The 24,249-nt window shown below is 41.7% G+C and overlaps 1 protein-coding gene across 1 annotated transcript in view; it reads right to left on the minus strand.

Moving 5' to 3' along the window:
- ZDHHC14 (zinc finger DHHC-type containing 14) overlaps positions 1-24,249 on the minus strand; it is a 406,180-nt gene that overhangs the window by 273,464 nt on the left and 108,467 nt on the right. The gene's annotated exons all lie outside the window — the stretch shown is intronic.

Genomic DNA, 24,249 nt, shown 5'->3' on the forward strand with positions numbered 1-24,249 from the left:
GCTGACTCCGTCCTGACTCTGCCCTTGACCACTCATTGACTAGCTGGTTTCGGCTTAGTCAATCAGTGCTGATATTCAGCTGCACTGTCTGGTTAAGTGGATATCAGTGGATAGCCCCACACAGGTGATACTACCAGGCAGGAGCCTCTTCTGCCAGTTAAATCGCTTTCAATACTGACCCCTATGTTATTATACTGTCACTGAGGTAACCAGTCATTTTTTGAAGTAGTTTCATATTGAATAGCAGTCAGCATCTCTATTCAGTACTCTCTACAGTAGTAACAAGATGTAAGAAGTTGACTCACACATGCAGAGCCTTGAATATCACCTCTCCTCACACCTCTCAAGATGCACAACTGCAGCCATCAGGAGCTCGTCTTACCCTGCCCAAAGCAGTTTTGTCCGATTTGTGATTCGAATCAATTTGCCACCTTCCCCTAGTGATCTGCCCCCTCTACTCCGGCACCTTTCCCCATGGTGCCCCTCTCTCCCATGCCTTGAAAGCATTTGGAATACAGTCTCAGAGGTGGCGCCATGGCGGATGCGGTTAGGTGACGGGTAGCACTCTGAGATCCCACCACTCTGTACTTGGATACAAGTGGGAGGCAGTGTGTGTGTGGGGGGGGGTAGGCTCCTATTGTGGACGCTGTCAAGGCTTGCCCTGAGGTTTGGAGGCACAAAAGTATTCTCTCATTTCATATCCAACTGTCTATGGGGAAAATGCTGGGCAAATAATATCCTTAATGAGAAACAGTCTTTGAAGAGATAGCCTTAAAATATCCCCAGCTAATTAAACTGACATATCTAATAGATCTTATGTGGCACCTTGTCTCGATAATTAAAACTATACGTTGGCCACGGGTATCTTTTTATTAGCTCAGTTATTTAAAATGTTCCTCTTCCAATATATACTGTGGTTCTGCTGGTAAGGTTAAGGGAGAGGCAAATAATAAACTATTTGTTGTGCTGCTTATTATATTTTTTATAGTTCATTTTGATATACTGCCTGTCGGCAAATATCCAGGCAGTTTCCAATATTTATGCTGCACAGTTCTATCTCACCAGTCATAAGAATAAGTGCTTGGTGATCAGTTTTGTGCAATAATTTGTAATTTCTTGTGCTGATATTTTATGGGGTAAATGTTCATAGAAGACCATGTAAAATATATAAAAATGAAACAAAATGTCAATGTGGCATGTAAGGCAGATTTAATGTAGATGCACGCATATTTAGTGCAAAGATATTTAAATATTAAATTCTACAGTGAAACAATGCGACAAGGCAGTGGCTGTAGCTAGAAGGACGCTAGGCTGCATAGAGAGAGGCATACTGTATATAGTAGAAGAAAGATGTTAATGCCTCTGTACAAGTCGTTGGTGAGGCAATGGCTTGCGGTAGTATAGGCGCGGGTTTGGGGCGAGCACCGATCCATTTTACAGCGCGTCTGTAAAAAAGACCTCTTTTTTTTTGCCGAAAATGGACGTGCGGCAAAATCAAAATTGTGAATTCACATAAATATAACACACCCAGGGCCCTGTTTACTAAGCAGCGTTAGCGTTTTTAGCATGTGCTAAAAATTAGTGAGTGCTAACGCTATAGAAGTACTGGGATTCTTGAAAGGGGAAGGATCCTACCTACCTACCTAGAGTTCTGAAAGGGAGAGAGAGACTGAGAAGAGATGCAAAACTCAAACTACAATCCTGTAGAACAGAGGTTAAAGATTTTGAAAAGAGTACTGAAGGGGGAACAAACCCTCTGAGGACCAAGCTGTGTTTGCCATTATACTTGCACTTAAGACATTGGGCCCCTTTTATAAAGATGTACTAGTGTTTTTAGCGCCTGGTAAAACCAGAAGCGGAGCCAGGTTGACGGCACGGGGGGAGCGAAAGTGGCGCGAGAGCCACCTTCCGCTGGCGCCAGCGCACAGTTTCAATGAAACACAACGAGAAAAAAATAGGAGCCGAGAGAACTCCGATTGGGGGAGAGGCCGCTCCCCTGGTGCCCCACCTAGCTACGCCACTGGGTAAAACTTAGAACATGCAAATTGGTAAGATAACCATAGGAACATAATGTGTGTCTTAGCATTTTGTGCATGCTAAAAACGTTAGCGTGCCTTTGTAAAAGACCACCTTTATTTGTAGTGCCTTGTGTCAAGCAACCATTGACTTGAAGACATCCTGCTGGGGACAGCAAAGATGGAGGAGAGAATCTGACTAAAGGACAAACTCCCTGCCAAAAGAAAGCACCCCTATCCGTGACAGTGCGCTGTAATGCCAGCATGGTAACAGCTATTTCAGCAGTGCACTAACTGTTTCTGTACAATAATTCACATCCTAACAGCTTACGTGCTGTAGTACACAGGACCTTAAGAATAAATCTAGAATAACTAGGCTATTACATCCTTAAACTTTGAGAAATTTAAACTTGGATAATGAAGACTCCATCAAAACATTTTTATCACCGAATATGAAACACCTCCAGATTTAAATGTCAGCAATCCCTGGTGTTCTACATGAAATTATGTCTGAGTCACTGCTTAATTAAAAGTGCCTCCTTGCTTCCTAACTGTCCTTTCCCCTTCCACTGTAGAAAACTGTGATACTGCAGGTCACTGTTCACCAAGATAATGAACATTGTACTAAGGTTTCCTTCACTTCAAAGCATCAAAACCACCAGGTTCACAGGATAAACACTAAAACTCCTCTTTCCTTCCTCAGCTCTCTTAAAAATGAGAGCAGAAATCAGTACTTGCTGCTGTGATGTTAATGAATGTAAATGAATCCCTGCCAAGTCTGTGGCAGATGTAGTCTGTTTGAAATTTGGCTGAGATCCTGCTCCAAAGATTTCCCTGTGAAATATAATTATCTTCCCGAAAAGGATTGCATGCCACACTGAATGCAATCTCCAAAAATGTCCGATTAAGGTTTCCACAGATAAGTGGACATGTTAATTTATTTCATTTAGATTTAGTTCACATCTTTTCAGTAGTAGCTCAAAGTAAGTTACATTCAGGTAAACTCGGTATTTCCCTGTCCCCAAAGGCAGGGGTGTAGCCAGACCTCATGGTGGGAGGGGGCCAGAGCCCGAGGTTGGGGGCACATTTTGAGTGCTGCCCCGCTGTCCCCCCCCCCCACTGCCATGCCTCACCTCCTCACTCCCCCCCACTGCCTCGCCTCGCCCTCCCCACCGTCTCGCCTCGCCCCCCTCACACATACCTTTGAGCGTCAGCGTGCACAGGAGTAGCAAGAAGAAAGAAGAGCAGGGGGCAGGCAGCGAACACTGCTGCACTGGAGACCGCGCTGAAGAAGGCTTCGGCTGGCGGGGGTTGGGGGCCCCAGTTAGCCAAACCAGGGGCCCAAAAGAAATTTGCGGGGGCCCAGGCCCCCGTGGCCCCCTGTAGCTATGCCCCTGCCCAAAGGGCTCAAGTCTGAACCTGAGGCAATGGAGGGTTAAGTGACTTGCCCAAGATCACAAGGAGCTGTAACCACTAAGCTACTCCTTCACACTAATACAGTTCAATACATAATGAGAAAGGACTAACTGAAAATTATTTTTAAAAATTAATTTCAGAGCTGTACCAAATAGCATATTTTACTATTCAGCTGAATATGAATAACTGGCATTAAGCTTTAACATAACAAACAATAAAAGAAGTAATGTGAAAGAGATCAAGGGGAAGATTCTATATATGGTGCCTAGAAAATTCACGTGGAAATTATTTTCGCCTAGGCGTATTCTATAAGATCTAGGAATGGTATACAGAATACGCTTAGTTGATATCCCAGTGCCTAAAATTACGCACATCCATTTACACCAATGAAAATGAAGCGTAAATCCCTGTGTGTAGATTACACAGACTGGGCCATATTCTATAAGACCGCACCTTTGGGAACGTCCATAAAATGCCCATTTCCCCGCTCACAGCCATGCCCCTTTTGAACTGCACACTTTAGAATTTAGATGCAGTTCATTACAGCATACGCTTAGTGAGTTATGCAACTAATTGTTGCCAATTAGTGCTCATTATTGCTTGTTAAGTACTGTTAATAACACTGATTGGATTGTTAAGCCAATAAAGTTATGCGCATTGTTATGGAATACGTTTAGATTTAGCCATGATATATAGAATCCAGCAGCAAGTGTTTATTTCAGTACAATTTAGTACAGTAGAGCCCAGGATTATTCGTATTCAAATTTAAATCACTATTCGGCCGATTAAAAATAATGTATTGGGGGCACTATTTGGGGCCGAATCGAAAAAAAATATTCGATACAGTCCTAATTAATTTATCTTACAACAAACATAGAAGAATTCAAGCCCTACATCAACAAACTGTTTAGGTGATAAATAACCAGGTTTTGTTTCACTAGCAACTTCTTCCTTTGCTTTTGGGCTTCTAGTTCAACTGGAACCTACGACACTATCAACCTTTATTTAGGTTACCGGGGATTTCCTCCTTTTATACCACCCTGTCTAATACAGGATTTGCTACATTTTCAAAGAAAGGTAAATGCTCAACTCTTAGGGAAACAATCCGTGATAGGGGGAGGAGGAATGAGGGACTGAAGCTGATATGGAGTACTGTGGGTAGTGCTATGATCATCAATTCATTATTTTATTTAGTTTTTATACATTGTAAGTGATGTTTAGTTTAGTAGTTTAGTTATGGACCTTTATTCTTGCATATTTTATTGTTACTCACCTTGAGCAGTACCCAGTGTGTTATCAAATCACATCAAGAAAGTACCATGGAAATTGGCTTAGAAAAGTTTTAAAAGCCCAGAATAATTTATTTTAAGTTATCCTTAGGGAAAAGCCATGGAGGACTGGGTATTCCAGACAGAATGCTATGCTATGCTAATTGAGTCTTATATCCCACAAAATCTTTTAGACTATAGGTTCAGGGTGGGTTACAATCAGACACAAAATTACAAAATAATAAACATACACCGCATACTGCATATTAATAACATAATCTAATTTAAAACATTCTTTTAAAAACATTTCTTCAATCATTTCCTGAAGATACTATAAGGAGGACTCAGGCGGATATACAGGAGTAATATATTCCAATGCTCAACTGCAAAATAATATGACCCTGAATAAATTCTTTTATATCTAGTACCCTTGACTGATGGAAAAGTTAACATCAGATATTCTTGACTTTGAGTTCTAGATTGATTGCCTAACAGATTAATCAAGGAAGGAAAATTATCAGGAATATCACCCATATAGCGTTTTGAAAAGCAGACAACAGATTTTAAATTTGACCTCTGTCTCCATTGGTAGCATCACGGAGGTAATTCTATAAATTGGCACCTAAAGTTAGGCTTGCATCCACGCTAACTTACACTAGTATTATATAATGGTATCTTGGTGAATCGATGCTGTTAAAGAATTTATTTATTTATTTATTTATTTACTTATTTGACACATTTATATCCCACATTTTCCCACTTAGTTGCAGGCTCAATGTGGCTTACACAATACCGTAGAGGTAGGCTCCGGTTCAATAATACAAATACATAGTATAGTAGTAAGCATGTAAGATACATAAGTATAGAGCAACAAAGAAATAATGGCTTAGTACCATTGATTGTATTTGGTTGCGAAATACGTCTCGTTGGAAGAAATGTTTTATACGTTTAAGTTTCCACATTGAGTGGAACATTTTCTTTGTAGTGGAATTTACTTGACTTTCAAGTGTCAGATTGCGGTCAATTATGATGCCAAGCAGTTTGAAGCTATCCGAGATTGGGAGAGAGTGGTTTGGGATATTTAAGGTTGAAGGTTTATACTCATTGTGTTGAGATGAAAGGATAAGACAATGAGTCTTTTCAGAATTTAGTTTCAGTTGGAATGAGTTTGCCCAAGCATCCATTGTGTTCAAACCGATCATAATTGTATTGGTGATTTCTGTCAAATCGTGTCTGAAAGGTGAAAGGTATATAAATTGTAATATCATCAGCATAAATAAATGGGTTAAGGCCTAAATTGGATAAGGACTTGGCCAGTGGAATCATCATTATGTTGAAGAGTGTTGGTGATAGTGGTGAACCCTGCGGGACTCCGCAAACTGCTTTCCAGGAAGATGATATGTTTGAATTTGATTTTACTTGGTATGATCTAGAGGAGAAGGAACCTTTAATCCATCTGAGTATATTTCCGCCAATCCCATAGTAATCAAGGAGATTTAGTAAAATGTCATGGTTGACCATGTCAAATGCGCTAGACATGTCAAATTGGAGGAAAAGTATGTTGGTGCCCGGCACTTGGTATCAGTGTGCCTAAATAGAGGTGCAAATATATAGAACTGCCTCCTTAATGGGGCAGCTCTTATGAAGTAAAAAAATGAGACACACACATAGGGCCCTATGTACATTCATCTAAGGACTTGCAAGACCGTGACAAGTCATATACTTTGCAAGACCGTGACAAGCCATATACTTTCTTCAGTATATTACACAGTAAAATGCAGCAGAAGCTGCAGGTGGAAACTAACTGGTGTTGGTGGTACCCATACTGAACAGCCTGGAGATGGTGGAGGCGTGTGGAGCATATCTACATATCATATATCCCACTTTATCACATGACCGCAGAATCCAGCCTCCTCCCAAGTCAAAATGATAACTTTAAAATTTGAGAAAGGCAAGGTTGTAGATATAAACAGTGGAATCTATCCAACAAGCATCTAATATCCCACCTACAAATCATATATTATGGGTCACGTTAAAAAGGAAAGGAGGGAATAATCTAAAATTTAAGGACTTGGATAAAGAATTTAATTGAATACCACCAAGGCTAAATAAAATATCAAGATGACGATTAGAAAGGTTAAAGACTACACTTATTCAGCATCCTTAGCAGATAGGTGATCCGACGACCACACATGAAGTAAATATGGAAAAACGTGTGCCGATGGGCCAGATTCAGTAAATGGCACTGGGAAAAATCCATGCCAAATGCTATTCTGTAAAGACGTTCCAGGCTGAGTGCCCTTCATAGAATAGTGCCTAGCTCAAATTCCCGTGCCCGAGGATTTACACCCAATGAAACCTGGTATAAATCCTGCTGCGCAAGTTGACCATGTAACCTCAGTATTCTATAACACACTGCCTAAAATTTGGGAACACTCCTGGCTCCCCATGCCCCTTCCTTGGCCATGCCCCCTTTTGAGCAAGCAGTTTTACAGAACAGCACAAGCAGATGCATATGCAAATCAAAATTAGTGCCAATTATTAATAATTGTTACACACACAAATTAGTGAGGTAACAAGGTTATCATCTACCCTGCACCCTCAAATTTGGGTACCCAACTTTGGGCAACCTATACAGAATCTGGGAAAGCATGTATAAAATGTTCACAAATAGTAGTTTATAAGAGACGCAATCCCTTAATTTTCCTATCGTACATTATCAGCAGAAATTCTAGTTAGGAAATAATTTAAAGAAGTCCTTTGTCTTCCTAACTCTGATCGGATTTCCTTAGTTAAGTATTCTATTTCTAAGAAGCAGCTTCAGGAAGGCAACCGTCAGGATGACCTGGAGGAAGATGAGCCTTCAGTAAGCGCCTTGGCATTCTTGGAAGATTCCACCGATACAATCTTTGCCCGATCAACTTTCTTGGTTACCTTCTTGAATGAATCTGATAAATCAGTAATATTAAGATCTTGTTTTAAGAAGAAGTTTATGTTGTTCAGGTCTTTCCAGATGTGTCAAGCAGGGGTGTAGCTACGGGTGGACCTAGGTGGGCTCAGGCCCACCCAATAACAGTTCAGGCCCACCCAGTTTCTCTTGATGCTCCAATCGGGATTCGGCATAGTCTTGGTTCCAGTCCAAGCAGCATGCAGCTCTCAGTTCTATACTTTTAAATGTTTGTTATAAAGCAATGTTTCAAGGATATATGCCATTACTGTTATATTGCAGGATCCTGTCATGAGATGTTTTCCATTACTGCAGACATAAGTCTGGTCAAGTTTAAGATATGGGATAATGTAACTGGTTGGTTTTTCCATTATGTATGTATGTGGTTTATATTGATGCAGACTTCTTACAAATCCATCATCAAGTGCATTCTAAGGCATTATTTTGTAGTGTCCCAAGAAACACTACTCATATTTATTTTATTTATTGCATTTGTATCCCACATTTTCCCACCTCTTTGAAGGCTCAATGTGGCTTACAATACATCATGAATGGTGAAGATGTATAAGAAATAAACACTTAGTATTACATAGGATTTTGGGTAAAATGATAATGATACAGCATGATATTAGTATAACAAGCAAATATTATGCACAGTGCCCACCCATATTAGTTCTGGGCCCACCCAAAATGTTGGGTCTGGCTACGCCACTGGTTTCATGTAACACTTAAGTTCAAAGGACAGCCTTTTTGGCTTTGAAAACCAGGGTGTTGACTTTGGGAGCCACCTTTTTTTTTTTTTTTTTTGCTTCCCCTTTAAATGTTTAGTTACTTTTCAGGAGAAGCAACACATTTTCTTTGAATCAATTCAGCTAGAAAAGTTTCTGCCAGAACATGAGAAACGATTGTGCTGGATAGTGATTTTGGAGTTCAAAGTAATATTGAGCCCAGATTTGGTAAGAAGTTATTTTCTTTGAAAACTTTTCTAGTTCTGCTACTTTAGCAGCTTAAGGGGCCCTTTTACTAAAGCGCTTAGAAGCCTACGTGCGTCCAACGCATGTCAATCTGGAACTACCACCCAGCTACCGCATGCCCCAGGTGGTAATTCCATTTTTTATACGCATCCGATATGCGCATCCAAAAATATTTTTTATTTTCTACTGCGTGACGCTAAAAAGGAGGTAATTGGCAGTATACGCACGCTGATGATTACTGCCCAGTTAATATGTGAGACCTTATGGCTAAGTCAATGGGTGGCAGTAAGGTCTCAGGCCCAAAATGGAAGCGCGTCAATTTTTATTTGGCTGCACGTCCATTTTTGTCCCCCTCCCCCCAAAAAAGGCCTTTTTTGCAGGCACGCTGAAAAATGGACCTGCCTGTGTCCAATACACGTATCTACAACAGCACAGGCCATTTTTCAGTGCACCTTAATAAAAGGACCCCTAAGGTTTTTTTGTTGTTTTTTTTTTTAAGGTGGTTCTTCTCTCATGACTTGGGCCAATTGAGAGTTGTTCACTACTTTATGCTATTATTTTTCCTTTTATTATACAATGGTACTTATTTTTGCTCCCTTTGCCTTTGTTATTATTGAGAAATGTATAATTTGTAAAAGCAAATTTAAAAAAAAAAAGAGATGCATTACAAAATCGTATAAACAGCATATAACAAAATAAAAGGAGCTGAGGCTGACTGAAGTTGTGGAGTTCTGAAAAGTGCATGGAATGCAAAACAGCCTCTCTGTTAAATTGCAAAATTTGTGGACTAAAGCGCTGTCCACTGTTGAAGAGATAATTATGTTGCAAGTGAACTGGACATATGGGACACTTCTACTAGGTGATGTTGGAATATCAGAAGAACAGAATGAGCAGAAAGCATATAAAAGTGACCCTATTAATCAAAAAAGTGATTTTACAATCTTGGGTACCGGAAGACGCGCCATTGGTACAGGGCTGGAAGCAGCTCGTCCATGAAATAGCTTTTTCTGAATTGCACACTAATACAGGGGAATAAAACAGAGAGAATCAAATCCAAGCAGCCATGGCAGGCCTAGAAAAAGCAATTCCCGAAGAAGCAGAAAGGTCAGAATTCTCAAAGGTCCAATTTACAGAACTGACAGATGGATGTCAGAGTGAGAATGATTCTTCGTGCCTGTTTCTGAGGGGGGGGGCGGTACAACAGAAAAATAAGACATGGGAAAGATGCCTTGCTTAACAAGTGTCTTTTTTTTTTTTTTTTAATAACATTAAATAATGAAATAAATATCCAGCTATTCCTGTAGCAGTCACTGGGCTAAGAAACAGACTCTAATTTTCTCTCCTGAAGTCAGCACTCAGGAACTCGCATGAAGGTATCCTGAGTGGAGTTGGGTCTTCTCTAGTTCGGTGATTCTGAAAGCTGTCCTGGGGACCACCAGCCAGTTGGGTTTTCAGGATATCCCCAATGAATGTGCATGAGACAGATTTGCATAGAATAGAGCTGACAGGCATGCAAATCTATCTCATGCACATTCATTGGGGATATCCTGAAAACCCAACTGGTGGTCCCAGGGCCGTGCTGATGCAGTAAGCGAGGTAAACGCCGCAGGGGGGCGCTAGGGCGCCACTGCCCTGCCGTCCGTCTGCTCACTTGCAAAATCTTTCACCTGAACTTGTGATTCTCCTATTTCCACTGCCCTCCCCTTTTCATGCAAAGGAGCGAGCAGTATTAATTGAGGCAGGCACGCTCTTCAAGTTACATGAGAATACAACCAGATTGCTATTTATGCTTCAGTTTGGGGCTAGCTCCTCAGTCAGGGTGAGTTTCAGAGCTTGAAACAGCATTCAAATTAAAGAGAACCTGAAATTTTAAAAGTGCTAAAAATAAGTTTTAAAAGTATTTGCCTTAAATCTAATTGCAGAATTCAGGTGCTGGGAGTCTGTACTTGGTTGTCATATGCTCAGATTTGTTTAAATCATATGCAAATTAGTCCGGTGTTTTTCACTAAACATTCCCATGAGTGTCTGTATGTTAATCTGCATTCAAATAGAGCTCTCTGATTGGATGATCAGCTTCTATTAAGAAATCTGCCCGGGAAGTGAACAGAGTGAGAGCTGTCCTTTGCCAAGAGAGACATCCAGCTGTGACTTCCTGTGTTTGTTGACTGAAGTTATAAAAGAGTGCCTGATTGTGGTAAATGAGAAAATATAAGTGAAAAGAGATTGGTGGCGATTGAAGTTTCTCTAGTGAGAAAAGGATCTGAATATTTCAGGATTACTTGAAGTTTATGAAGAATAGAAAAGGGTGAATTTCAGTTTAAGAGTGTTTAAATCCTATAAGCTATATAAAGGCTAGGTAGATTTAAGTGACTGTAAGCAAGGAAACCTTAATATTTGATCTGAAATAAATATTTGATCTGAGATAGTTGATCAGAGATAAATGTTTGATCTGAATTATATCCTTTGGTGCAAAGGAGATTAGAATGCAATAGAGTATTTCTTTCTGTTTACCAGTACAGTCAATTCCATTCCACTTAAATAATTTTTTGTTATATATATGAGGGAGTAGTATCTGGATTTATTGTAAATCAAATTGATTCCATTCACAGGAATTCATATTCACCTTCATGCATTCATCCGATATTATTTTTTAAGGATGAAGTTTTATTTTATGTTCACTCTGTCTCTTGTGAGCTGAGCAGTTAGTTTCCTCGGCTGGCACGACTACATATTAGAGGTATTTTGATACTGTGTGAAGTTTTACCACAGACAGGTGACATATATAAAACATTCTCCTTGGATAGGATGTGATATGTGAAAATACATTTTGCTTTAATGAAATTGCTAAACTTTAGAGTCAGAGACTTATCAATGAGGGATACATACAGTGCTATTTTTTCCTGAGGTCCGGCTTACTTGCCTGCTCCCTTCTGTTCCTGCTCTGCTGGACGGGGGTGGGGTGGGGTGGGGGGCGCCAACCGATAGTCTGCAGGGGGGCACCAGAGACCCTAGGCACGGCCCTGGGTGGTCCCCCAAGACAGCTTTGAGAACTACTGATCTAGAATAGCAATACCACTGGACTATCAAACGGACCAAGTGGAGGAGCAGCCTAGCAGACAGAGCAGCAGCAGCAGCACTTACCCCTCCGTTACCTCAAACTTAGGGGGTCTTTAACAAAGCGTCAATAAGCCCAACGTGGGTTTACTGAACGCTAAATTGAGACTACTGCCAGCCCAACGCAGCTGCCGGAGGTAGTTCCACCCAGAGTATGCACCATTTCCGGGAGAAAAAGAAAACCCCTAGAAATGGCTTGTGCGGTGGTAACTCAACGGTAATTAGGCATCGCTGCATGCTAACCGGTTACTGCCAGGTTACCGCAGGAGCCCTTATCGCCACCTCAAGAGGTGGCAGTAAGGGTGCCACGCTGTATGGCATATTTGTCTGGGGGCTTTTTACCCCTGGCATGCAGGAAAAACGGCCCCCGCCGCTAGCGCAGAGCCCTTTTTCCCGCAGCTTGGTAAAAGGACCCCTTAGATTGTGAGCCCTCTGGGGTCAGGGAAATACCAACAGTAACTTAATGTAACTCACCTTGAACCAGCACTGGAAAGCTGTAAGCTAAATACTAAAATTAATTATAATTAAAAATAACATGTTCTTCTCTGTTATTCTTTGCTCCCAGAATCAGTAAAAAGCCTCCTCTCTTTTATTCAAAGCTACTTAACTGACCAGACACGGCCACTGACAAGTTAAATAGTATATTGGTGCCTAACTGCTAATATTCAGTGGAAGATAACTAGTTGTCTTCGCTGGATATTGCCAGTTAGCGCCTAGCAAATAACTGGCTATATCACATGACTTATCCGGCTAGGCATTGATATTCAGCGCCTAACTGGATAAGTTTAGTGGCCAAATAGGACCATATAAATAGCTGTCCAATCTTTACCCGCAAAAAAGTTAACCAGTTAGTGCTGAATAGCGACATAACTGGGTAATTTTTTAGCAGTTTAAAAAACCCCGGATATTCAATGCTGGTTGCCGGAAATAGCCCAACACTGAATATCCATGTTTAACACTGGCAGCAAACAGCAATAGTAATGCCCGCCAGAGGCTGAATATCAGGCTCCCTATTCTCTCACCAATAGCCATTTGAAATTTGCAGAGGGCCTATTTCATTTGCACTGTGCACTACGTTCCTTTTGTTTCCTGCTGCCACTCTGTAGCCTTTTCATTCCAACACAAATTCATGACTGTTCTGATTTTGTGCTTTGTTATATTATCTTGTGGCTGGTTGTTCCAGCTCTGTGAACGACACAGGACAGAAGTGTAGAAGTGAAGATTGTTAGCAGAAACCAGCCCCTCTTGTTCCTGAGAGGGAAAGAAAGGGGCTCCTGCTGGGCACAGCCAGTCAGGAAATATAAAACCAGCCTTTAGGGGGCCTGAGAAATACAGCTAGGTTTGGTGGTAATAGAGGTGTACTGTATTTGGAAGGGTGAGAGGAAACCAGTGTTGCTATTTAAAAGAGAGATATCTAGGGTAGGGCTGCAGGCGGAAGAGTAGCTCATGCCAGAAAAATAAGTGCGTAAAGTTAAGAGACCCTCGTGGTTTTATTTACAGAATATACATAAGTATGAACTGAGGCTTGGAACTAAATCTAAACAGAATGCCACTGGTGTTTTAGGAGGGAGACAGTGGGAGGGTAGGGTTCTATTAAAATTGCATTCAAAGCCAAAAGCAAGAGATGACCTAAAAGGGACAGGACTGAGCTAAACACAAAATATTCTCTATCTGAAATTGTGTGTGAATAAACAGGCTATTTAATACTCAGTCACCTATCAGTAGTACTTCCTCTTTCAAAGCTGTATTGTGAATGTCTTCAATTAAATATCTAGCCACTTCTAAAGGCCTCTTTCACAGGCAGAAGAGGTGAACAGAAATTTAATTGCAGACATTCATAATATAGCTATGAAAGCAGAGACACCAGAGTGAGATTTACCACCACAGTGAGTAAGACTGAAGGCCAATGGGTGAGGTTTTTTAGTGGTGCACCTGGGGTATAAATTTGGAAAGATTTCTGCGGCTCGAGTTTACTTGGGGAACCTTCTTGAACTGTAACAGTTTTTTCAGTGTGAGTGTCATACACTACTCCACCACTAGGGGGTTTACAATAACAAAGCAAAACACAAAGGGTTGGGGTACAAAAAGGTATAACAGGGTAAGATGGCAGTTAAGGCAGCAGGATATGTGGAGGGGCATAATCGAACAGGGCGACCAAGTTTTCATGAGGACGTCCTTGCAGGATGTCCCTGCGAAGGGGCAGGGAAACCCATATTATCGAAACAAGATGGGCGTCCATCTTTCATTTCAATAATACGGTTGGGACGCCCAAATCTCAACATTTAGGTCGACCTTAGAGATGGTCATCCTTAGAGATGGTCGTCCCTGATTTTCGGTGATAATGGAAACCAAGGATGCCCATCTCAGAAACGACCAAATCCAAGCCATTTGGTCGTGGGAGGAGCCAACATTTGTAGTTCACTGGTCCCTCTGACATGCCAGGACACCAACTGGGCACCCTAGGAAGCACTGCAGTGGACTTCAGAAAAAACTCCCAGGTGCATAGCTCCCTTACCTTGTGTGCTGAGCCCCCCAACCCCCCCCACAAAAAAAAAACCTACTCCCCACAACTGTACACCATACCATAGCCCTTAGGGTTGAAGGGGGCACCTACATGTGGGTACAGTGGGTTTGTGGTGGGTTTTGGAGGGCTCACATTTACCACCACAAGTGTAACAGGTAGGGGGGGATGGGCCTGGGTCTGCCTGCCTGAAGTGCACTGCATTACCCACTAAAACTGCTCCAGGGACTGCATACTGCTGTCATGGAGCTGGGCATGATAATTGAGGCTGGCATAGAGGCTGAAAAAAATATTTAAAATTTTTTTTAGGGTGGGAGGGGGTTAGTGACCACTGGGGAAGTAAGGGGAGGTCATCCCCGAGTCCCTCCGGTAGTCATCTGGTCATTTAGGGCACATTTTTGTGGCTTGGTCGTAAAAAAAAAAAAAAAGGACCAAGTAAAGTCGTCCAAGTGTTTGTCAGGGACGTCCTTCTTTTTTCCATTATCGGCCGAGGATGCCCATGTGTTAAGCACGCCCCAGTCCCGCCTTTGCTATGCTTCCGACACGCCCCAGTGAACTTTGGTGATCCCTGCGATGGAAAGCAGTTGAGGATGCCCAAAATTGGCTTTCGATTATGCCGATTTTGGCGTCCCTATGAGAAGAACGCCCATCTTCTGATTTGTGTCGAAAGATGGGTGCCCTTCTCTTTCGAAAATAAGCCTGATAGGGATATAACAAATAAAATGGAGAATGGGACTTATATACCGCCTTTCTGTGGTTTTTCCAACTACATTCAAAGCGGTTTACATATTATATACAGGTACTTATTTGTAGCTGGGGCAATGGAGGGTTAAGTGACCTGCCCAGAGTCACAAGGAGCTGCAGTGGAAATCGAACCTAGTTCCCCAGGATCAGAGTCCGCTGCACTAACCACTAGGCCACTCCACAAATAATGTTAAGGTGACAATTGGGAAAAATGCAAGCTAAAATCCCAAATCTGTTCATCAGAATCAAATGCCACTTACAATGCAAATTTTCTGGTTATTAAATCCTGCTAGCAAACAGAAATATTAAACCTGACATGCAACTTCCTAGTGCCACAGCCGAAGGGCAAACCAGCTGTAGAAGAAGATCTCTCTCCAGTGATGCTGCTCCCCCCTTTCCCACAGTCTATTGATGTCAGTGTGAATGCAGATAATCAAAAGGCTCCTGTAAGGAGGCAGACCTGGCAGTGCTGGAAATAAGCCTTTCCTTCCTCCCCGGCTGGCTCATCATGCTGTAGGAACACCATGGTGCTACTCAGAGGGGAAGAGAGACAGTGAGAGGTGCAGGGCAAGGAGAGAGAAAGGGAAAAAGACAGTATGGGGTAGGTGAGGGATATACAGACCGCAGAGAGAGAAGAACAACCGGAAGAGGTGCAGAGAGGAGATGAAAGAGAAAAGGGAAAATGCAAAGGGGAAGAAACGGAACGAGCAAGAGAAAGAGAAAGAAAAGGTTAAGCTATAAAGGGGAAACAGAGAGAGAGAGAGGGAGCAAAAGACAGAGGAGGACCTGGATGCCTGGAAATATTTGGGCTTTGTTCACCCTGAGATTAGGGGTGGGGGTGGGGATGGGGGCTGTTAATAGAAAGTTCATTCATTTTCTGGTACATATATGTTAGTTGTTTACTCAGGGGAAAAGCTCTATTCATAGAGTACAAAATCATAAAATCTGTTTATCAAAGTACTCACACAGATTATATATACATTTTAAACCAAAAACATTTATTTAACGTTTTGTGCTCTAACAGAATAGTATACTTCGGAACTCACTTGATCTGTCACTCAATTGAGCGCACAACTTTAGTTATTGAGTACGTAGCTAGAAGAATTCCAACATCTAGCTTAATGCTGCAATACTCCTTCATCCAATGGATTATTACCCATTTATCAGATGGGTTGCGTGAAGGTTTGTCCCCTGGGGGCAACACAGGATTTGACAGAAGAAGGCTACCGAAGAAACCATTCATATGAAAGTGATTCTACAAATCGACCTCCGCTCATCCATTCATATGAATGGTTTCCTCAGTAGCCTTCTTCTGTCAAATCCTGTGTTGCCCTAAGGGGACAAACCTTCATGCAACCCGTCTGATAGATGGGTAATAATCCATTGGATGAAGGAGTATTGCAGCATTAAGCTAGATGTTGGAATTCTTCTAGCTACGTACTCAATAACTAAAGTTGGACATTAATATGGACAGGATTATCTACATCAACTTAGGGTGTTAACTTTAAGTTTGAACTTTAATAGGGGCATTTTTGCTTGGAATATTATTATAACTCTTTTAAATATAATAAGGAGTTATTTGGAAACTGTAAGAATGTACAATATGAAAATGTCATTATCTGTTCAACCAGTGTTTTGAGTTTTATGATCAGTGCTGATAAAGGTTATGAATGGTGATAGGAATGAGTGGGTCTTCGGTGTGCGCACAATTGAGTGACAGATCAAGTGAGTTCCGAAGTATACTATTCTGTTAGGGCACAAAAAGTTAAATGTTTTTTATTTAAAATATATATATAATCTGTGTGAGTACTTTGATAAACAGACATATATGTTAGTGCCAGAAATCACCAAGCAACATAAGTACATAATGGCAAATACTCATCAAAATGGTTCATCTGGTCTGCCCAGTACTATGGATATGGTTGTGAAATTGCTGTCCCGTGCAGGTAACCCTCCTATATCATTGCTTAGGATTGTAACTTCTGCTCTGTGCAGGTTTCCCCTTCTCCCCATGCCTTTTTAATTTATTGAAGTTGTTTCACTGCTGTATTGAGCTGAAACACTCGATGCTCAGTTTCCATCCTCTTACTCTTTACAGATGTCTGCATATATTCCACTTTATAAATTCTACCATTATTTTTTTTGCTCTACCACTTTCTCTGGAGGGCATTCCAGACATTCACCACCCTTTCTGTGGAAACGTTACTCGATGTTGTACCTTGCACCTTCATATCATATGGGTTCATTAATACTTTTCACGTATTAAAACGTCTGTATCATATTTCGTCTGTCTTTTTTTCTCCATTAGGGCATACATATTTAGGTTTTTACATCTTTTTATGCCCTTCTAGTGCAGACCTCACACCATTTTGATTGTTTTCCTCTGAACCAGCTCCAGACTCTCTATGTCCTTTGTGAGATATGCCCTCCAAAACTGAAGAGACATTATGATACTGTCAGCTGTAATCCCTATTCCCTAGGTGCTGGTGCATCTTTCCAGCAGATGAAATACAAGAGACAATGTGCAACTGCAGCAACAGATAGATGGATACAAACAAACAAACAAAAGAAAAGCAGTGGGAAAGTAAGTTGCTTCAACTAAACTTTCACTAAAAACGGTGTAAAAAGGGTGGGACCCAATATTTAAAATTATTTAACGGCCAGGAGAGGCTCCTGGCTGTTTAAATCACCTGCCTGGGGCTAACTGGGCATTTCCAGTGGCATTTAACCGGATCGTGCCACTGAAAATGTCCGGTTAGCGTCCAAGCCGAAGCCACCTATTCTGGGGGCGGAGTCAGCAGTTGGTCGGTTAACTACCCATATTTGAACTTATACGGCCATGATAAACAGGATCACATAAAAGTCAGCAAGCCAAGGAAGGCCAAACACAGCATGTACTGCAATACCTGCATAGAAACAGCTCTAGTCCAATTCCAAAAGTCAATACATGCATTGAATCTGTGAATGTGTTGTGGAAACCTATGTGACCGACCCCTGACGAAGGTTTTTCCGAAACTTGGCCAGGTTGGGTCCTGTTTCCATTAAAGCTGACATTTGGATAAACTCCTGCTGTGTTTGTCCTTCCTTGGATTTCTGCTGCTGTTTTGGTTGTCTGTTCTGCTTCTGCAGTCGACTGTCTCCTGTTTCTGTTTTGGTGTGAGACCAACTGCATCAGGGGCAAATAAAATAGATCTTTGTTAATATGTCAGACGCATTTTGACACACTGCTGTGAGTTTGGGAAGCTACACCCAAGTTTTACCAATGAGGGCTCTCCATACTACTATATTTTATTGAGGTGGCATTGATAAGGCTTCCCCGCTGCTCTTCTTTTGTTTGCATCCTTCCAGTACTCAAGTTGCCACCAACCAGGTGGGTCTCTTCCTTTTTCCTTCAACTTAATTTGTTAGAGGCATCTAGTTATACAAGTGGCACATTCAGTGTCAACATGACTATCTGTGACACTGTCAAATATACTAGCAACAACAGAGGGCGTCTTTTACTAAGGTGCGCTCACATTTTCATCGCGTGCTAAAATTGTGGGTGCGCTAAACGTTAGAGATACCCTTAGGAATGCATTGACATCTCTAACGTTTATTTATTTATTTATTTATATTTTGGTCACACCTTTTTCAGTAGTAGCTTAAGGTGAGTTACATTCAGGTACACTGGGTATTTCTCTTTCCCAGGAGGGCTCAAAATCTAAGTTTGTACCTGAGGCAATGGAGGGTTAAGTGACTTGCCCAAGATCACAAGGATCAGCAGTGGGATGGGACTAAACATTTTTTTCTAGCAGATGTGTGCTGGCACTATTTTCATTTTTGCATATCTTATCCATTCACCCTTGACCCAACAGCAGCAGCAGATCTCTATCTGGCACCTCCTTGACTACTGGCACACTCTCTAACCATGTCTGTGCAGGAGTGTGGAGCAGGGCCGCCGAGGGGGGGGGGGCAGGGGGACAAAATTCCCCGGGCCTCCAAGGGGGGCCCGGCGCCGCAGTCCCACCCGCCCTCCCTCGTCAACTGTCTGCCACTGGGCCAGGCCCCCTGCACCGAAACCACAGCACCCCCCACCTCCGTGCAAAAGCGCATCTACAATTTTAGCATGCGCCAAAAACATGAGCGCGCCTTAGTAAAAGACCCTCTGAATTTCCTCCACTACCTCTGCCACTGATACACTAGTCTCACAGTCAGCAAATTAAGGGGAATGTAAACCTTTTGAGCTAATGTAGGAGGACCTGAATTTCTCATGCCCCGTGCCACCCGTACCTATCCAAATCTGGTCACTCAGCTGTATTTGCAACAACGGTTCCAACAGATCCCAACTAGCAGCATACATAATCAACATTTCCTCTACGCTGCTTAGAGGATCATTGCATAATGTCTCTCAAATAGCAGCAACACTGCCACTGAAATAGTTTCTTATACATAAGACTGCCTTCCCAGAGCTTAAAACACTACTGAACAAAACTCACTTAAGAGACCACATGCCGTCAACACAGCTCTGATGAAGGAAAACTCTGGACAGCAGATTACAGAACACCAATATCATTTACCCACTGAAATCCATTAGCATGAGGACGTACAGCTTGTCTAAATCCACTGAAGAGAATTAGCTAATTACTGTCATTAGGAGCCTGCAACATTCAAATCTATTGGCATGTCTGAATGCTTACTTTTCAGGAATAGTTTTGAAGGATGTAGGTGCAGTGCTTACTGCTGAGGGTTTTCTTAATCGGACCGGACCACCCAAGTGGGCAAACCCCTAAAGAAGTAGAAACGTGCATGTGGTCTCAACTGCTTTTCACCTAGAGATATGATAGTAACATAATAACATAGTAGATGACGGCAGAAAAAGACCTGTACGGTCCATCTAGTCTGCCCAACAAGATAAACTCAGATGTGCTACTTCTTGTGTATACCTTACCTTGATTTGTATCTGCCATTTTCAGGACACAGACCGTAGAAGTCTTGTCCAGAAATAGCCCCATTTTCAGGACACAGACCGTAGAAGTCTTGCCCAGAACTAGCCCCACCACCCAAACACCAGCTCCACCTCCCAATCTCGGCTAAGCTTCTGAGGATCCATTCCTTCTGCACAGGATTCCTTTATGTTTATCCCACGCATGCTTGAATTCCGCTACCATTTTCATCTCCACCACCTCCCGCAGGAGGGCATTCCAAGTATCTACCACTCTCTCCGTGAAAAAATACTTCCTGACATTTTTCTTGAGTCTGCCCCCCTTCACTCTCATATCATGTCCTCTCGTTCTACCGCCCTCTCATCTCCGGAAAAGGTTCATTTGCGGATTAATACCTTTCAAATATTTGAACGTCTGTATCATATCACCCCTGTTCCTCCTTTCCTCCAGGGTATACATGTTCAGGTCAGCAAGTCTCTCCTCATATGTCTTGTAACGCAAATCCCATATGAAAGAAAGAGAGCCTACAAATGAAACATCTTTCATTTTATGTCTTTGTAGCAACATGGCCTAATGTAAAAGTTGGGATTCTCACAAGCAGCAGGTCTGCAACTTTCTGCTCAATTTTGTACACTGCTGGTAGACATGAAGCACAGCTGCTGACTTTGTGCTGTGATTTATGTAGTTACAATGTAGCCAGCATTTAATGGCGTCACTGGTTACACAGTATCAGCTACAGAAAGAACAGACCCCTAGCGTGACCTAGAGATGGGAGTAACTAGTGAGGAAATTAAATTTGCTGATGACACAAAGTTATTCAAAGTCGTTAAATTGCGGGAGGATTGTGAAAAATTACAAGAGGACCTTACGAGACTGGGAGACTGGGCGTCTAAAAGGCAGGTGACGCTTAATGTGAGCAAGTACAAAGTGATGCATGTGGGAAAGAGGAACTTGAATTATAGCTACGTCATGCAAGGTTCCACGTTAGGTGTCACGGACCAAGAAAGGGATCTTCTAGGTGTCGTCGTTGATGATATGTTGAAGCCTTCTGCTCAGTGTGCTGCTGCGACTAAGAAAGCAAATAGAATGTTAGGTATTATTAGGAAAGGAATGGAAAATAAAAATGAGGATGTTATAATGCCTTTGTATCGCTCCATGGTGCAAATGCACTTCGAATATTGTGCTCAATTCTGGTCGCCGCATCTCAAAAAAGATATAGTGGAATTAGAAAAGGTGCACAGAAGGGCAACAAAAATGATAAAGAGGATGGGACGACTTCCCTATGAGGAAAGGCTAAAGCGGCTAGGGCTCTTCAGCTTGGGGAAAAGGCAGCTGAGGGGAGATATGATACAGGTCTATAAAATACTGAGTGGAGTTGAACGGGTAGATGTGAAGCGTCTGTTCACACTTTCCAAAAATACCAGGACTAGGGGCCCTGCGATGAAACTACAATGTAGTAAATTTAAAACGAATCAGAGAAATTTTTCTTCACTCAACGTGTAATTAAACTCTGGAATTCGTTGCCAGAGAATGTGGTAAAGGCAGTTAACTTAGCGGAGTTTAAAAAAGGTTTGGACGGCTTCCTAAAGGAAAAGCCCATAGAGAGTTATTAAATGGACTTGGGGGAAAATCCATCAGTTCTCTAATCAGTCCTTCACGGACCTTCCAGCGAGTCAAGGTTTCGGAACACCCACAATGAATACGTATAAAAAATATCTGCATGCAGCACCTCCCTCTAGGCAAATGTATGTCATTCATATTCGCTGCAGATATCCTGATAACCAGGCGAGTCATCAAGGACATATCCAGAACCACTGCTCTAGATCACTGTACTAGACCAGTGGTTCTCAGACCTATCCTGGGGGAGCAGAAGCCAGTCACAATTTCAGGATATCCACAATGAATATGTATGAGACCATTTTATAACTGCCCACATGCAAATCCATGCGATTGCCATTAGTCTGCTTGAATGCACAGAAACAAAGGATAATGAAAAAAAAAAGCTATACCTTATTACTGGATTAACTTTATACATTCCATTCTGTTTATTCATGCTATTTCAAAACCAAAAACAAAGATCCAAAGACTACAATGAGATATCTAAGTAACACAAGTTACATCAACTAATATTACTAAAAGAAAAAGGAAAAAGAGCCTCCAAAGACCTCTAGATGGGGTTACAAGAAATCAAACAGGAGAACAATTAAAGGGAGAGAAAAAAAGGAAATGAAGCAAGCAGAAAAAAAAAAGGCCATAACAAGTCATTCCTTCTTGACTCAAAACTATGATGAGAGAGATGATCACTCAATAGTAGAAACCAGAGCTGACTGTGAGGTCATCAGATATCGGCTTAGCAGCTGAAAAAAAGCTGGCAACTGGAAGGGGACAAACATAAACATACTTATGAGAATGATATTTAACTAAACATTTGCTGGGAAACTGAAGAAAAAACAAAACAAAACAAAACCCCCAGCTGCAAAACCCTGGGACGCAACAGCAAGAACTACCTCTGGGTTACCCCAGAAATATCAAGAACACCCCAGATGGCTTTTTACGATGCCAGTCTCTGTCCACCATTAGTGCAAAGGTAACCAATAAATGTAGCACTGCAAATAGGTGGGAAAATGTGGGATACAAATGCAATAAAATAAATAAATAAACAGCAGAAAAAACAAACTCCAAATCAGAAGTCTCCCGAAACTGAGATATATCCCCTAACTCCAAAGACTGCCCAACTTCAAAATCAGACTGAAGTCTCAGGGCTCCATTGTAGGTAAATATATTTTTGAACATGGTAGTAACTTGTCAGCAGGCACCCCCAATACCTCAATCAGATATTTTTGAAACTTATCTCTCAATGAAATAGTTAGGGACCTGGGGAATTACCAGTTGTTCTGACTTTAACCCAGTGCTATACACGAGCATGTTCAGAGAGTTAAAACTGGGGCTGCTTATTACTAAAGAAGAAATGCCCATCCTTAATTCAAATCTTCATTTAATACAGTTGATGACAATACAAACAAATCAGTCACTTACAGTTACATTGAGCCAGATTAGGAATTCTGTACATACAGAGTGAGTCTGTGTCTGTGATTAGCTCCTGTCAGTTGCTGGTAATTTGAAATACTGAAACACAGCATTAACAGTAACCACAGCAGCAGCCACAGCAGGTGAAAAATCACTATGGATTACTACCCCTTGAGAGGAAAACAACAAGCAGCAGTTGACTGCCTCAGCATTGAGAGTTCAAGCTCAGCATGGAGAGTTCAAGCTCTCCATATCATTCTATTACCTCAAGAGAGCAATCAGAGGGGAGGGGGGAATTCTGATCCTCCCAGCATGCCCAGAGGCAACAAAGCTCCAAAAGAAGAGAGCAGAACACAGATGTTCATAAAGGCTAATCACAGAGGACCACATAAATATAGTAACATAGTAAATGATGGCAGATAAAGACCTGTATGGTCCATCCGGTCTGCCCAACAAGATAAACTCATCATACATGGTATGCGATACTTTATATGTATAACCGAGTTTGATTTGTCCTTGCCATTTACATGCAGGGATCTGGTCCAATATACACAACTTAATAAATATACAGACATGTAATCAGTTATACAGACAGCACACAAGCTGACCTTATGTAACTGAGGCAGAACACCAGCCCTAGTAGCATTTTCAAGATTTTCAACCTTAGCTTGTTCACAAGTCCTTAATCATCTCAGAATGAAGCTGTTTAAACAAATCACATTCTTTCTCTAGAGAATCCACAGGTCACAAAGCTTGTTGCATATCCATGGAATGATGTTTCACTTTTTGTTCAAGCCCATGAACTTTCTGCATTACACCTTTTACCTCAGGCACAATAATCTTTGGAAGTTTGGAAATAGCTTGCCATATTGTCTCCAAGGTAATCCACTGGTGGCTTAGAAAAAAGAACTTCTGAAAATGCCAAAGAGGCCCCAGAGCCACAATAGATACCTGTGAGCTGTCTTCCTCAGGCCCACGCATGTCACCATTTTAGCATTTACATAGTACAGAAACTATACTTTTATCTATGGTGATATTTGTGTACACCTTTATAAGGGCCTTGTTGCATTAATGATGTCACTGGATTTGACTGCAGTTTTCTATCTGATGGACCATGATTTGCTGCTATATTCATATTCAGAACAGACTGGCCTTAGCACAGTGGCGTACCTGGGGTATTTGACACCCGGGGCCGATTATTTTTTAACACCCCCTCCAAAATCCAGTATTATACATACTGAGAATACAAAACACAACAAATGTCATTCGAGACCTACATTGCAATTCTACCATATCTTAAG

This window comes from Microcaecilia unicolor, chromosome 3 (assembly GCF_901765095.1).
Source record: "Microcaecilia unicolor chromosome 3, aMicUni1.1, whole genome shotgun sequence".
NCBI classification, from domain to species: domain Eukaryota; kingdom Metazoa; phylum Chordata; class Amphibia; order Gymnophiona; family Siphonopidae; genus Microcaecilia; species Microcaecilia unicolor.